At 46.1% G+C, this 14,022-nt stretch overlaps 1 protein-coding gene and 1 long non-coding RNA gene across 6 annotated transcripts in view; both read left to right on the top strand.

Annotated features, from left to right (window-relative positions):
- Nucleotides 1-14,022, top strand: part of LOC109034175 (max dimerization protein 1) — a 279,247-nt gene that overhangs the window by 207,810 nt on the left and 57,415 nt on the right. The gene's annotated exons all lie outside the window — the stretch shown is intronic.
- Nucleotides 1-14,022, top strand: part of LOC140224777 (uncharacterized) — a 103,648-nt gene that overhangs the window by 57,249 nt on the left and 32,377 nt on the right. The window contains exon 2 of the long non-coding RNA XR_011900027.1: nucleotides 8,131-8,182. This is a non-coding gene — a long non-coding RNA (uncharacterized lncRNA). The remainder of the gene's footprint in view (nucleotides 1-8,130; nucleotides 8,183-14,022) is intronic.

Below are 14,022 nucleotides of genomic sequence, written 5' to 3'. Positions count from 1 at the left end.
TAAAGCCTCCGGAATTTTCGAAAATGGTACTGATTTTTAAGGGCAGTCCGGAAGTACTAAAAATGTGTGGAAATTCTGCAACAAAGTCAAGAAGTTTTTGCTTTGTACTACGCGTTGTTTTAAATAAACCGTGGAAAGTTTGCAATTCCGCGCGCGTTGATTCTTAGGGTAGTATTTTCCTACAATAACGCGATCGTGCAAGCAATCTCTAAACCACGGATAAAATTTTCTGTCTTTTTCATTTTTTTCGCAATTCTAGCAAGAATTTCAAAATTTCTAAATTTTTCTAATTTCGTCAAATAGAGGTGCTAACAAAGTACCGCATTTTTCTGTTCAGGAGATACGGGATCTCTAGGGAATGTACTGAGAAAGCACAATAAAAGCACTGATTTTTGGTCAGCCTGTTTCAGTAGACACCCTGCCTGTAAATTTCAATAAGTAGCCCTTATGGGAAGTAAAGGGGCAAGGCAATGTCATGTCCATAGACGCCTACGTTTTTAATCGACCCCCGAAAAATGTCTCATTTTTTGAGCAAGTCGGCGACGCCGACGCCTAATCTCGTTCGTATCTTGGACGCGTGTTTATTCAGGGCTATCGGTACGCTACATCTCCCTTTGGCGCTGACGCAAGCGGGGTCGCGGATTTTCCCGCAGATTTCCCCCCGCGACCGCGAATTTCGAAAAAATCTCCCATCCGGCACCGTCGCCATCGAGCGCGGATACCCAACGATAAGTTGATAAGTTTCACGAACCTAAAGTGCAAAAAAACACGAGAGGTGGAAAGATAAAAATACTTGCCAAGAATTATCTCGGTTGTAACGTTCGCGCCCGGATCGCCTACGACGTGGGTAATACAACAGTTTTTTTTCTCTTTCCCCCCTTTTTTTGCAACCACCCCCCCCCCCCCCCCACGGGCTTATACCTGCGCCCGCCGTTCGATCTGCGAGAGTTCTCCCACATTGCATAATTCTTCCGCGGTATGATGAGGGGTCTCGGCCGGCGAAACTGCAGTTGCTTAAACGCTGGCAGAAAAGTTTCGGCCGAAGTGCCTCGACTGCCTTCGAAAATAATTGAGCTTCGCCTGTAGCTCAATGTAGGAAGGAGCAGACTCAGAAAAATTAGAAATGAAGCGGGTTTATTGGGTGATGAGAAGTCGGTGGAATTCGGGGAAAGTCCATTACGTTTAACCCAGTAGCAAAAGTCTGAAAAAATTCAGGAATTTTTTTAATAAATCGTGGCTCGTCAATTCTTATGAATATTTCTGATTGCTCGTGCACTTTCTATGGGTAAAGCTTTGGAATGTATTAAGGCGTTAAATATGTCCCGTGAAAAGCATTCTGGGAAAAGCCACAAAAAGATTCTGGGAAAAGCCATTTAAAGATTCTGCTGCCTTCGTCGTTTCCCAAACAAAGGAACGTAACTCCGTTCCGAGGTTGCAAAATTGACTCGAACAATTCAATTTTTAACAAAAATGTACCCGTGCTAATTCCCCCCATACTTTGTTTTAATTTTGCGCAAGATCAGAAGAAAAACCTGGGTCTCAGTCAGTGCCCAAAATTCTCTCGGCAATAATCTAATATGCGAGGAGAGACGGCAGTATTGAAATGTAATTACGTTCTTTCGTGAGAGAAACCATGTCATGACCCTTAAATACTTAAGAAAAAAACATGTAAGTTTAAATTTTACAAAAATTGGTTGCCCCGCCAAAGAAGGGTGAATTTTGGTCAGACGCGTCGAATTTTCCCATTTCTAAACATTTTTTTCGGATCCTTCCCATTTTCACACGCGACCAATAGCGACTCGCTAGGTCGAGGGTTGTTTAGTTTTTCCACCCCTGGTAAAACAGGCCTGGCAGTCACGGCGGATTTAACTCCGAGTTTTCCAACAGTGTATTTTTAAATAAACTAGAATCCTTTCACGGGAAATATTCATTAGGAGCTCCCCTCCGTCCGGATAGGAATTTTTCAATTCAGCGCGCTTTAATTTCCGATGCGCAAAAAATGAAAAATCCGCTGCCTTCGGCGGTGAAAGTCAAGGCACGGGAGCGCATCCCACCTCGGCGCGAACCGACCGAGCGGAGTTGTTTACACCGCGCGTTCCGCGCTTTTTTTTTTTCGTCCCGCCACGAGCACGGAGCCGATCCGTATTTAAAGTTCATTACGTCTTATCTCCTTTTACTGCTCGTTTGTTTATCTGTTTAATGATCCTTTAATACTAATTCTTATTTCTCTCGCGCGCTCTACGCGCCGGGTAACCCCGGTTGCCGATCGTTTCGGATAATGGCGTCGAGCCCCCTCCCCCCCCACCCTGGATTTTTGAAATTTGCACGAGGAAGGTCACCCTCTCGCGTTACTGTTGAAAGTAGTGACACCAGCGGGCCGAATTTTGAAATTGCTTGACAAACAGGGTGTCCACAAGTCCGAAAATAGTACTGATTTTTTAAGGGCGGTCCGGAAGTACTGAAAATGTGCGGAAATTCCGGAGAAAGGTCCGGATTTTTTTCATTTTTGTCGCAATTTGAGCGAGGAATTAGAATGTTTTAAATTTTTCGAATTTCGTCAATTGGAAGTACTGAAAAAGTACTGTAAAAGTACCGATTTTTGGCCAGCCTGTCTTAGTAGACACCCTGGACAAAGCAATGGACAGGGTTGTCACTGTCAGGGAAAACCGCTAAATGTAACGGAAAATGGCGAAAATGCCAGGATAGAAGTGAAATGTAAGGAGGTGTCAATTTACCTTCATTTGCTGACTGAGGTGGGTTTGACGTTGCGAACAACAAATTTTGCCTGAAAACAATTTAAAAGCTCTGGCATTTGTTAATTTGTCAGGGAATTTTACCAAAATGTCTTCGGGAAATCAGGAAATTTCATCTTCTAAATTCTGTGGCAACCCTGGATTACGATGCTGCGTTGCCGATTCTCCGACTAAATCCGGTTTGAAATCGCTGCGCGATCTGGCGGTCGTGTCCGGAAGCTTATCACGGTTGCACTCGTCGTCGTCGCTCGTCGGTCCGTTTGTTGCGCCGGGCTATCTGCCGCCGCCGATCGCGCACGCTTCCCGTGCGAAAACAGCGTAAGTGCGCGGGGTTCCCGGCGGGAGATACGCGGTTTGGCGCCCGGCGGGGTCGAACTTGCGAAGCCGAGCGCGAGAGGGATGCGCGCTCGGAGCGGAAGGGGACGAGACAGGACCCCCGGGGTGGAGGGGGGGGGGGTGCCTCGACGGCCAACTCAATTTCGAGCTCGTTTCCCGCAGATCCCCCGCGCGAAAAGCGAATTTTCGCCGTCGGACGTGCTTCGTGTTGCCAACTTTGTAGAACGTTTAGCGGGAAATTATGTGTGGACTTCACTGCCGTGCCGAGGGAAAACGTCGTATGAACACTCAGCCGTTGCCGAATTTCCCTTTATAAAGTACGATTTATTGGGAAAGCTCGTAGTTTCCCTCCCGAAAGAACGTAACTGCGTTTCACTGTTGCCAAATTTACTCTTACTTTGCACATCAATCAGGAAAATCTTGGGAATTTCTAACTGCAATTTCACTGATTTTCCCTAAGATTTCTCGCAAAAATAAGAACATTTTGAATATAAGTTGCATAGGTACGTTTTGTGAAATGATTTATTTCTTGAGTCATTTTGGCAACTTTAGAGTGGAGTTACGTTTCTTCGTCCGGGAGACGACGAGTCATGAAGATTTTTCTTCCATTTTTCAGACGATTTTTTTCGTACTTCATCAACCTAAATATCTTAAAATTTCTAGGAATAGTATGCATATTTTTCCTCGAACAATTTTTCAGTGAGAAGTTGCAGCGTTGAAATGTTAGTCCGTTGTTTCGACCGAAAAGCTACGAAAATGCGGCGATGAATATCGTCGTGGGGCGGAATATGGCGATGGGACATGACGAAAACGCGACCGTGGCGCTAGGAGCTAAAGAGCACAGTGGCGTGGCGTGCTTTGCGATGTATCGATCGATCGTCATTTAAGCCTATGGAAAGGATCGATACTCAGGATGCTCGCAACGAACACCTACATAATCGATTCTTCACCATAGCTTCAAATGGAGAATTATCGATGATGGAGTTGCATTCGCGCCTCGGCACCGAAAGAGTAAGGCCGCGGCGAGCGGTCGGTGCTCCACGAGGAGCGGTAATTAGGCCATGAATAATCATTTGTTTAGGTGTAAATACGAAGCGAATAGCATCGTCGCACGGAGGAACCGAGTCGAGCATGAACTGGATGAGTCACGAGATCCAGCGCCCTACATTTCCATTACATTTTGCAACAATGAGGAGCCACTCTTCGTTTCAGAAACAACGTACGTGTCATTAGTTTCCCTACACCGATAGGCGCTTTTGTCAGGGTCTCGCACTTTTGAAAAGCGAGGAGGGCAATGGACCTGGACCACTAGATAAGGTACGAATTTAAGCAATTTGATACTAGTCTCTCAACCAGAATTTCACGTAGAACACGATTCGCGCAACGAAAATTACTGAAATCAACTCCTTACGAAGATGTAAACGCTTTTATTTCACATTGGTTACGAAGAATTTGAACTGCCCGCGGACAAAAAACTCAAAGCTCTACGTGAGTCAAATCGAGCACTACAACGGTTTCAGCAAGCTTCTCCAACGAGCGATGTTCATTTCTCACCGCGTGTTGTTCAAACTATAAGTAATTTGCTATAGCTGAGCCAAAGCGTCAAAATTGAGGTTGCCAGATTTTTATATCGTAGATACTGTAATGATAACGTTTAGCGCGTGATGTGAATCACGTAGAGCATTGAGTTTTCATGAGCGGGTGGTTTAATTTCACGCATCAAGAATCATTAATTATCTTTGTAAGGAGTTGTTTTCGGTAATTTTCGTTGTGAGCATTGTGTTTCACGTGAAATTTTGGTTCAGAAACATGTATCAGAATGGTACAATACGTACCTTGTCAAGTGGTCCAATCGGTGCCGGAGCCTGGATATCGCTCAAAAACCCCGAGTGATATGTATGGGAAGTCAAATTAGCACCGTATTAGCACTCACATAAAGAGTAGATTTCACTTCTAAGTCATTCCGTAAGGAGAATAGGACGTATTTCTATCAAACGGAACTATGTACATTGTGACGTGAGCCCTGTAATGCATACATTCTTATGGGTATCAGGGCTCACGTCTCAATTCACGTAGTTCCGTTTGATTTGTATATGCGCAATGCATGAAGTATCCTGCGGTCTTGTAAGGCGCTATACTATCCGTGGCGCGCACCGTGCTGTACGCGCAATGCATGAAGTATCCTGCGGACTTCTAAGGCGCTATACCATCCGTGGCGCCTACCGTGCTGTACGCGCAATGCATGAAGTATCTTGCGGTCTTGTAAGGCGCTACTGTGCCTTTTGTGCCGTAAGCACCAGCCACGCGCCAACCACGTCCAATAGATCCCGCATTCGTATCACTCGAGGTTTTCGGGCACTGTACAGACTCCGGCACAGAATTTCACTTCAAAATGTTCATAGTGTCACCTAGAAAATCAGGGAATTAGGGACTTTGCGGTTCCCAACAGGGTGCCTATCGTCAGTAAAAACAGGAAAATATCAAGGAATTTGATGCCCCCCCCCCCCCCAGAAATTTATGGCCAGAGGTGCTGATTTGACATGTTTTTCCTAAAATGGCAGAATTATCGAGACTTATTGCAAAATTAAATTGGAACGAGCGAACCAAAACTTGCAATATCTGTTTGTAACGCACATTACCTACCTCCTCATTTCCAAGGACCCTTGAAACATGGCCTAGAAATGGCTAAAATTTTTGGAAAATTGTCCATATTTCGTTCGAAAATTTCAATTTTATCGCAACACCATGGCAATGTGTTGTAACATCACTGCAATTCTACCTATGTAAAGTGCTTCTCGGGACTTACGGTGTTTCAGCACATGTCGCTCTCTTTCCGTGAACGTCCTTTGAGGGGCTTGAAGAACTAAGCGCATAAGTGCAGTTTTTGGAAAAAATGATATATTAATGATTTCAAGTATAACTAGTCTTACTGTGACAAATTCGATCCCAATTTCCAATTTTTAAGCATCTAAAAGTCAGTTTGAACTTCCTTTCCGCCATAAGGATCCATGTAATTTCGAATCTTCAAACACGCATTTCCCGAAACAGCAAAAAACGCACTTATGCGCCTTGTCCTCCAAACCCCTCATTTTTATTATTCGAGCCTGCGCACTAGTCTTAACGCATATTTTATGACAAATTCAATTCCAACTTCCAATTTTTAAGCATTAAAAAGTCAGTTTGAACTTTCTTTCCGCCATAAGGATCCATGTAATTTCGAATCTTCAAACACGCATTTCCCGAAACAGCAACAAATGCACTTATGCGCCTTGTCCTCCAAACCCCTCAGTTTTATCGCTCGAGCCTGCGCTCACCCGAACGGATCGACGTGGCGCTTGGCGGCCGCCCGGATTCGATAATTATCGCCTGTGATTGTTGCCCTCGAATTTAAGCCGCTCGCTCGGCTGAAACGCAGTACGCGGTCGGCGTGCATCTCCCGACGAAAACACTGTCAAAATATTGGTGGCGAGTATCTAATCGCGAGAATGATAAAAAGGTAGACGGAAACTCTAGACGGAACAACATGTGTCCTAATCGGACGGATCGCATTTAATAATCGAGGCCGGGCTGCCGCATCGCCGAGAAAAAACACCGCGTTTCGGTATTTGGACCACCGGTTCAACGCCCCAGCCGTTCCCGCCAAGGAGCCTCTTGATTTCTCCCGCCTTTTTTTTTACAACATCGGAAACAGCAACTAATTACGAAATACCATACGCATCTACGAGCGCGGAGTGTCCCAGCGCCAAGCTGCCATCCATCAAGAGCGTATTCTGTGTTCTATGGGTTTAAATGGACTAAATTTTGTTCGGAGCTACAATTTCTGGCTGATCTGTAAAACTCTTATGTGCATAGAGGAACCAATGGTACATACGCTGTTCCTCAACTAAGCTAGAAATGGTAGTTCATTATTGGAAAATGTATTCTCAATAATATTTTGCTCTCTGCATCAGCGTCTCTTTCCCAAAGTGCCACTGTTAAAAAGAGCTAGACTGGTTGAGCGTCTTTTATGGGTCAAATGAAACTTTTTTCCCGTGTGAAGGCTTTTTCTTAATTTTTATTTTTAGAAATGCCCCTTGTCGTCTGTAATTTTTGGGAAATTATCGATTTCGCTGAACTTTGGTGACGTTCTTACATCTAAAATTTCTAAAAAACGGCTGCCTCTCACAATTTTCAGCGGTAATTCGTTCTCAGCCTTTAAAATCTAGCTTTCCACTTTCCACTTCCAGATTTTATTTAAGGGTTCTAACAAGATACTTTCCGGGAATAACCAGCTGAAGTGAGCAGCGAAACGCAAACAACTCGTCTTTTGCTAAAAATATAACGTGAAACAAGTATACTAAAAAAATATCCCCTTGTCGAAATCGCTCTAGCCTTGTTTCGTTTCGAGGATCGAGGAATCCGAATCATGAGGTAGATAGTTCCAACTTCCCACTGCGACTGTTCCGCACATTGAAGCAACTCCCCAATGTCTTCATAATGTAGATAGGTCTGTTTCTGACATTTTCGATATCCTTTTTGTCTTCTCTATCTTATACGTTTTCGCGAAGCCAAATCGTGAACATCGCTCCGCGGAAAATGACGGATCGACTTTCGGAACTTACGGTCGGCACTCGAGGGAAATGGAAAAACTGGAACGGTTTCATCTCCAGTCATTCTATTCGTCCCGAGCAGTGGCGTGGCGTGCTTTGCGATGTATCGATTGATCTGACATTTAAGCTTATGGTAAAGGATCGATAAAAGGATGTTCGTTTAACAATCGATTCTTTACCGTAGCTCCAAATGGGGAAATATCGATAATCGCTCGTTCACGCCTCGCCACCGGTCCCGAGGGGATGTTACATCATTTGCGTTGTATTACTTCGCTGAAAATAAAAACGTTGACGGATGTCGCGATCGAGCGCGCAATTTATTCGCTCCTTCTGAAAAGTTTTCGTCGGATAACTCCTTATCTATGTTTTTGTTCACTGTTCTAACTTTTTATCACCGTGCAAGTGCGTACTGTGTACCTTATCTAACGTCCTCTCTTTTTCGTGTGTTTCAGGTAAATAACCATTGGTTCTTTGTAACTCCGATCGATGAGCGGTGAAACTACGGTATGTGCCCTTTTTAACCTCGATTCTTGATCGCAGACCCGAGCGAGAGGAAAACCGCACAGCGAGTGTATTATATATCATGAGCCCCAAAAAGCATAGATTTATATGTGAATCACGGCTCACGTGGAAATCGAGCTACTTCCTTACGTCGTGGGGCGACGATATGAGGATAACGGTTAGGATGTATTAGTATTGGATGATGATCGAGGTTCATCCTATAGCGTGTGGTTAAGTCGTTTGGACCAAATAAATCATCTGTTTACTTCTGTATTGTTTGTTTCTGATGCACCGGTCACAGTCTGGAAGATTCTCTCCGTCAAAGTCTATTGCGTTCCTATCTACAATATTTAACCAGAACATGTTTCAAACGAGTCTCTTTCAACAAGGAGAAAACAACCCCGTGTGAGAGATCCGAAGTCCGCGAGTCATACGTATCTTCGAAGTTTTTTTGATTGTGTAAATTTGAAAACTTGAGATCCGGCCGCCGAAGTTCAGGTTACACGGCTGAAGTTCGGTTGACATGACATGATTTAAAAACTTTAAAAACGTATACCTCCATGCATATCGACGGTAAAACTACCAGACCACGTATCTCGTTTGCGGTGTTTAAAAATCTCCACTCACATTTTATTTTTTTGAAGGAGATCAAATCAATATCATTCCTTACAATTTTCACAGATTTTTCTCCGCACAAAGAGGAAAAATCTCGGAAGTTTTCACGAATTGACGTTGAGTAGTTTTCTGTTTAAAAAATAAAGTATGACAGGAAGTCTGCGACGTCGCAAACCGAGATACGTGGTTTGGTAGTTTCACCGTCGATATGAAATGTTCATGTTTCAAAAGTAGTTTCATCGGTTTTCTAGTAGAATTTTCTGTAATTAGCACTCCTGCAAATTGAAATTGTGACGAGACAAACGTAAAGTTTTACAATTTTTGTCGAAAGTTTCATATCCGACTCCTTCCGAAGGCTCGTTCCACTGTGCTGGCAGTACTACGGTATGGATCAAAAATCGGAGGAGTCTCCATGGATCTTGACTTTTCCCTCATCTCTCGATCCAAGATGGAATCCCGGGTCTTCGGCGAGCGCGCTCGCTCGCTCGGCGCACTTTCTCCGGGCGGAGGACCGGGGCGTCCGGACGGCGCGGCGGTCGGCGAGCTACAAGTCGCGGATCTGCGTGGCGGCCGGGCCGGGGCCGGGCAGGAACCGGGGAGGCGCGCGCACTGCCCGGGCAGCGTGGCAGCGGAGGGGTCGACGAACTGCGCGCCACGCGGGCGTCGAGCAGCTGAGCGAACCGAGCCGCAGCACCGCACCGCACCACGAGAAACCCATCGCGAGTCCTCCCCATCCCCCCTCGCCCCGCCAGGCAGCGAGAGCTTCCACCCCGCCGCGGGATCCCCACCGAAAGCTCCATTTCGGGTAGGCTTTTTTTCCGAGCGGAGGGTTCCTTTGCGGCTCAATACTGAAAGGGCGCTACGTGATTTAGGCCGTGCACTCTCGGCTCTCAGAAATATAGGAGTAAAATACGTAGTTCATTATCTCCCGGGAAATTTTTGCGTAATTTTGCAGTTGTCAGGGCGTCTACAAGTCCGGAATTTCCGGAAAGTCCGGAAGTAGTACCGATTTTTTAAGGGGGACCCGGAAGTACTGAAAAAGTGCGGAAATTCCACGAAGGTCCAGAATTTTTTTCATTTTATGGTCTTTTTCGTCTCAATTTAAGCGAGAAATTCAAATTTTTCGAATTTCGTCAATTGGAGGTACTGAAAAAGTACTGAATTTTTTGGGAATGTACTGCAGAAGTACTGTAAAAGTTCTGATTTTTAGCCCGCCTGTTTTAGTAGACACCCTGAGTTGCACTTGCATTTATTGATACTCAAAATCCGATCCGAGGGACCAAACGTGATTAGTCGCTGCCTTAACGTGATCGGCTTAGCTATGTACACTGTTAAAAAACGAGAAAGTCAAAATCGGAGCACAATACGTGGTGCATTTCACTTTTGATGAAATTTTGAAAACATTTTCGGGTTCTCACCAGCTCTCTAATTGATACTCAAAATCCAGCCCCAGGGACCAAAACAGGAAAGTCGCTGACTGATTGTGATTGGCTTAGCGCAATCCGTCCCCCCAAAGATGAAAATTTTGAACTTTACTCTGAATTATCAATTCTTTTGCAAGTAAGAACGCAATTTTTTTCAAAATATTTCATCATAATTATAGTCGTATGACCTCGTGTTCAGTTTTCATTTCTCTCCGGAGCCACCGAGTCCGACAACGTCGACTCGAAGATGTGCCCGGTCGCGGAATCAGTCGGGAGCGATTGTTTACCCTTCAACACGGTTGCCAGATTTCCTACGAGAATCGAGCATAATCATATCGAAGCGCCCTGCCAGCGTAAAACCAACTATCGTCATCCGGAATTGTATCCAAGTTGCGCCGTTTGCAATGTGTAGAACTTTTAGGGTGGTCAAAATCAAATATTTTCCAATCGACCCACCCTCTGCCTTCAGCCAAGTTACGCGATCCTAGATTCGCAGGGCTCCCAGAGCGGCCGAAATCGGCATTTCCCGCGCGAGCGACAACCTCGCAGTGCAAGTCGGCTACCTGTACTACGCAACGCTACGTATAACTTTAACTTGGAGCCCCGAAGGCGAAGGGGGCTACCGCCCCCCCCCCCCCGACGGATTTCGCAGCGCTCCTGTATCGCCAGAGCAGTTCTTTCTTCCCTCTTTCCCCTCCGGCTATTGCGTACCTCTTCTCTTTAGGTGTCCTCTCGAGGTTGTGCGCGCGGCCTTTACGAACCCCCCCCCCCCCCCCCCATTGCCGCTGGACTCTCGTTTGGATTTTGACCCCGGCTCCCCTCCCCCCCCTCCTCCGCGGGTGCGTCGTTTTCCTGTATCTCTACTCCTAGCGCTCCCGGTGTTTCTGGTCGAACTCTACGAGTCCAGAATGGAGATGTTGCATGTGTGAGGGATTTGCGATTTGACTGTTGTTTCCTTTGTAAAAGTTCGCGAGAAACACGATGGTGCCACTGGTTTTCTCTGAAATCATCTCCCGAGCTCAAAAAAAGCTCTCAAAGCGAGGCCAAAATGGAGGAGATATCCCACCCTACCCTCAGAGTCCACCTCTACATCGAGACAAACTCTCCATGCAAAGATAGGGAGCAAACACATTAGCAGGGTTGCCGTGTTTTCAGTTTTGGAGTCCCCAAATAAAGTGGCAGCCCTGTCAATGTGTTTGCTCCCTGTCTTTGCATGGAGAGTTTGTTTTGATGTAGAGGTGGACTCTCAGGGTAGGGTGGGATATCCCCTCCATTTTGGCTGCACATTGAGAGCTTTTTTTGAGCTTGGGAGTTGATTTCTGAGAAAACCAGTGGCACCATCGTGTTTCTCGCGAACTTTTACATAAGAATCAATGGTCAAATCGCAAATTCCTCACACATGCAACATCTCCATTGACGGGTCTTGTGAACCGAGAAACTGATTTTGCGAAGGATCAATCATGGTCTTTGATTCTGTATCTCAACGGTGTAGTTCAGTCTAGAATCTGGGTTTAACTACGTTTTAGAAGCTATCTTTCCTCGCCGGAAAAAAGTCTCTTTGGTCCAGAGTTAAGACTCTTACAAAATTTGACAGGAAAATTTACTCTCATAGGTCCGATTGAATTTAGAGTATTCTTTCTCGTCAAATTTTTTAGTAGTCTGGACTCAGGATCCAAGAGTCCTTTTCCAGTGCTGTAACGTATGAATTATTTTTGAAACTCTATATTCAGATTTGTCGATTGGTGGCTGATTTCTGAAGTTTCGAGCAATCTTCGCAGCAAACAAAACTAAGTTTGACAAACTTGCCCTGCATCGCTCGATCCGCCATACACGAGTCTCCGATTTGCGAATGTGCTGGATCGTACCATTCAGTCCAAAACAAAACAAAAAAATCCGTTCGAATTCGTACTCCATCTTGTTTCTACCTCGTTTCGTTACTTCCGAATTTTTAAATGTCTCTATTCAACACAATTACATCGCTACTTTTCTGTAACGTATCCAATCCGAAACTTTGAAGACACTTCGGCCCGGCAGGTCTCCAGCTTTATCATTCAGAGAGAGAGAGCTCAGAATAGGATTGTCTCCACGGGTGCAGCGTCGTGTTGTGGTTCCCGCGACGATTTTGCACGTGGCGCGGCGTCGGCGTGGCGTCGACGCGCGTGTCTTCCGAAAGCGCAGCGAGTCGCGAGGCCGGGGCCGAAACTTGCGGCGGTAGTGGCGGAGTCGGCGGCCGAAAAATATTCCGGAGCCACACCTATTGTCCTCGGTGAATTCGGGCGATAGAGAAAGTATTAGCGAGGCTGCCCGCCCGCCCGGCCCGGCAAGTGCGAGGGGTCAACAGACTCGCGATTGGGATCCGCACGGCCCACCACAAAAGACGCGGCGCACAGTGGATCGAGTAAATTAGAGAGGTCGGATACGAAATTTGTTACTAGATCTGCAAATTTTGGCGTTTATTTCGTCACATTTTACATTTCAAGGGGTGCTTCATGAAGGCAATTACACGAAAAAACCAATGGAACCATTTTAAAATATCAAAGTTTTGATTTAACGGAGTTGTAAGCTTTTAAAGTTTCCAAATTTTGTCCGACTTCTCCTGTTGACTCGGTCCAGTGTGCGGCGGCCCCAGCCCGCGACTTCGCCTCGCCTGCCGCTCCAAGTTTGCCCATGCGAGCCGTAGATGTGGAATTTTAACCGTGGGTCCATGCGTCAGGTGTGCAGCTTCATAAAAAGAGGAATTTCAGGCGTCAATGTCACAGTAGGAACTATGGGAAAGCCGAGAGAAAAATTTCGAGCTCAGCAGCAGAAAGGAATCAAAATCATTTTTGAGCTACATCGGGTTCATTTTTTGTATACTTTATTTCTATATCTGACAAAGGAAAGGCTTAGTTTCAAAATGTTATGGAAGATAAACTGCAGGAGCCTTGACTGTCTATTTTTGATTGAAAAGGTCAAATTTGAAAAAATTTGCAACAACTTGGTTCTCCTTTACTGTGTGCAAAACGCCCAAAATCAAGTGCGCATAGGTGGTTCCATCTTTGATGTCTTATGAGCAATATCAATTCATACAAAGTTACGCACTTCTTCCGAATACTCCATAGATTGAACTACAGCGGTGCTAAGATGGAATTTTTCATGAAAAATAAGCTTCTAAAATTTCAGAAATTTTGTAAATTTTCTGAAACGTTCCGAAATTCCTACGGCGATCTCAGCCGCGAGTGGACGACGCAAAGCACCGCAATTTTGAAATCAAGTGTATGTTTCAAATTTTTGGGTCTTGGACAACTCCTAGCATGGTGTTCATTCGCTCATGGAGCGTTTTTTGGCCACTCGTCCTGAAGGAGGCAGTGGGGCTAACCAAGTGTCCCTCTCTAGGAACACACACTAACAATGCTCATTAACGAGGGGACCAACTAAACGTCCCCGACGGGCCCCCGAGTGCCCCCGCGTGACCCCCGGACGGCAACGCCGTCGGGGCCGAGGTCAGCGGGAGGCCGCGCGACACCTTTTTTCCTCCACGCTCGACGGGCGATGGGGCAGGGCGCAGCCGCGGCAACAGGTTAGGTTGGGTTTCTCTCACGGGGGACGTGTGAGTGTGCGTGCGAGCGTGCAAGTGCGAAGCGCGAAGCGCCACGCGGTTGCTAAATCCCGATCGGGATTGGGTTTCGCGCTCCCCGGACGCGGACGCCCGGACGAGCTCCCTGAAGAGCCTGAACAGAACACGACCAGGACGGCTTCTGGGTTACCGACGCCGCTCGACCGAGACGCCCCCGGCCCCGATGGGATGCCCGGCCGAGAATCGGT

The sequence above is a fragment of the Bemisia tabaci genome, chromosome 6 (genome assembly GCF_918797505.1).
Source record: "Bemisia tabaci chromosome 6, PGI_BMITA_v3".
In the NCBI taxonomy this organism is placed as follows: Eukaryota; Metazoa; Arthropoda; class Insecta; order Hemiptera; family Aleyrodidae; genus Bemisia; species Bemisia tabaci.
This window is presented reverse-complemented; position numbering and strand designations above follow the sequence as displayed.